General features: G+C 32.1%; 1 non-coding gene across 1 annotated transcript; it reads left to right on the top strand.

The window, feature by feature from the left end:
- Positions 1 to 2326: 2326 nt before the first annotated feature.
- Trnap-ugg lies at positions 2327 to 2398 on the top strand. The gene has a single exon. It is a non-coding gene; the product is annotated as a tRNA-Pro (tRNA).
- The last annotated feature ends 269 nt before the right edge of the window (positions 2399 to 2667 follow it).

The following is a 2667-nucleotide window of genomic DNA, read 5'->3' as shown; positions in this document are numbered from 1 at the left end:
CGTTTTCCAAAATATCCTTACAAGGTGTAATGATCACTGTAAGAAGATGCTAGGGAAACTCTGTTTAGAGTGATTGTATCTCCCATTGCATATTCTTTTGTGACCACTATTTCTATAAATACGTATATACGTAAATAATAGAAAACATGTGAGTAGTTATTGGAACGATGATTACTGTAAGAAGCATATCTTATTACAGAAAAGGCATTTCCAATAGCGTTTTCTTACAGTGACCATCATTCCAATAAATAATTGGAAAACTGTCTATTATTTAAACACAGAAATGAAAAGTCGGTCTTTTACTTTCAATTTTAAATATGTATGTCAGGTGACATTTACATAACTATCGGAAGCTTGGTCTAGGGGTATGATTCCTGCTTTAGGTGCAGAAGGTCCCGGTTAAAATCCCGGAGTGGCCCGTAACTTTTGTAATAATTACTGTTATTTTGTACCGCATTTATATTAAAACTAAAAAGTATTGCTCTTTTTGTTTTGTGGTGATTTTTAAATAAGACGTAGTTGTTAAATCGAACTCTAAGCTGTATGTTCTGTGATGTACGATTCCTAACAATTGTCTGTGGTTATGTGTTTGATGCTAATCATTGTGCTGTGTCGTAACTACGAGTTCTCCATATTGTTAATAGATCGCGTGGAAGGCACAATTTACTGATCGTAGTCCGTTATTTACCGAAAAGAACCTTCTAACCATACATTATAAAACACAATTAAATAACAAATGTGTATAATGTTAGTTTATAAAAATTTACTTGATGCTATTGAATTGAATAATGTATTACTTAAGTAGTTAAAGTATCATATGATATGGAGAAACTAAGATATATAAGATATATATATATATATATATATATATATATTCCTGGTAAAATTTAAACCGTTATTTCAAGTAAGTAATGTATACGTGTACGTGAGTCAAAGAGTAAATGGTTTTTGTAAAAACTAAGATTGTTATAATAACTTTATTAGTATGTTACTAATAACAAATTGATATTTATGTTAATATTGGCTGTTTTTATTTATAGAACTGTGAGAAATTTTTTTTAATTTAACATGATTAATGTTCTTTTCATATGTTCAATTCTTACCCAACAGTTCTTATTTTTTTCTAGTAAAGTTCATACTTTTTTAATATTAAAACGAAGTAGCTCAACATATTTTTAAATTTTTGTTGTAGCTAGTAAAATTATCGAAATAAACTAACAAGCAATGCACGTACATATTTTTTTAATTAGGTAGTTAACAATCATTATATCTTTAAAACTAAGGTTATAAAAACTTTTGAGGTAAATTATTGTGATTATTGCGTTTAAATTAACTAAGCTGATTAGTAGACAAATATTAAACAAATGTGTGCGTAAATTAAATCGGTCTGTTGATATTAATCTTGATAATATTATAGTCTCCTGCATTCAGAGCTTCGGTGTTATATGCAGAGTATTAAGTATCTCATCCCGTCTTTTACATTTCTTCAAAAATTAAAATTTAATCAAATATTCGAATATTAAAGAAGATTATCCTATGACAATAAAAGTCCTGAAAAATGGTAAGAGTTTCTTGTAATGCTTTGGTGTTACATTTAAAGTTTAACAACCAATCAAGTTAACAGTACTTGAAATTGTCATATTCGTTTAAGCGTTACATATATCTTATTGTAACAAGAAAGATTAATAATATCACGCTAATAAACATTAAAAAGACGGGTCTTTTTCGTTTAAGGGCCAGCACCTTACAAACATACTATACCTGACTGACAGTGCATTTAATCGTTTTTTTTTTGTGTTATTAGTTCGTAAGGCAGTAGGCCAGGTACTACTTCTAGTATAAACTCGTCTTATCTTATCAGTGATAAACGCGCGTCGCTTATCTTTTGCCTGTAATGAAACCTGCGTTAGTTCTGTCTGAGTTTTGTGTGTGTAAGCAGTCATGGCGTAGTTGATCTGGGCTTGGACTTTGCAAGCTCGAGTTAAATTTTTTTTCCAAAAGAGCCAGCAGCGCAAAGCGCTGCGCAGCGGGCAAGCATCGCGTGATCTGAGTTTTGAATAGGCAAGCTAGGGTCTTTTGTGCTGGCCCTTAAACGAAAAAGACCCAAAAAGACGAAAAACTAACATTTTTTATTTTTAAATGGCTTTCTTAGGACGTGCGCCTGCAAATGCGTAATGAAACAGACGCTCGCCTTTGCTTTGAGTGTTACTGATGAACCAATGACCGATCAGTCGCACTCTAAACGGCTTTCCAAATGGAAAGTTAGTGTCTTACTTTCTCTTTTAAAATTTAACTCTCAATTGCAAGCCTAATTAGCATTAATATCGGCCGCTTGGTCTAGGGGTATGATTCCTGCTTTGGGTGCAGGAGGTCCCGGGTTCAAATCCCGGAGCGGCCCGTAACTTTTTAATTATTGAAGTACATTTTGCTCAGATACTTGTATCTATTATTATCAATAAACAGTAATAATATTTTGTCAAAATTGTAAATTTTTATCTAAAATAAGAGATAACATCTTGCACTATTGTGTTTCATAATCTATGACTTGACTGTGATTATATGGCCTGTGTTGAGCGTAGCGACCGAGTAGTAACTCCATCGAGTTTCTCGTATTGTTAACAGATAGCGTGGAAGAGCAATTTACAGCGTTTATCTGTTGTTTACAGT

Source organism: Homalodisca vitripennis, chromosome 6 (assembly GCF_021130785.1).
Source record: "Homalodisca vitripennis isolate AUS2020 chromosome 6, UT_GWSS_2.1, whole genome shotgun sequence".
Classification (NCBI taxonomy): domain Eukaryota; kingdom Metazoa; phylum Arthropoda; class Insecta; order Hemiptera; family Cicadellidae; genus Homalodisca; species Homalodisca vitripennis.
This window is presented reverse-complemented; position numbering and strand designations above follow the sequence as displayed.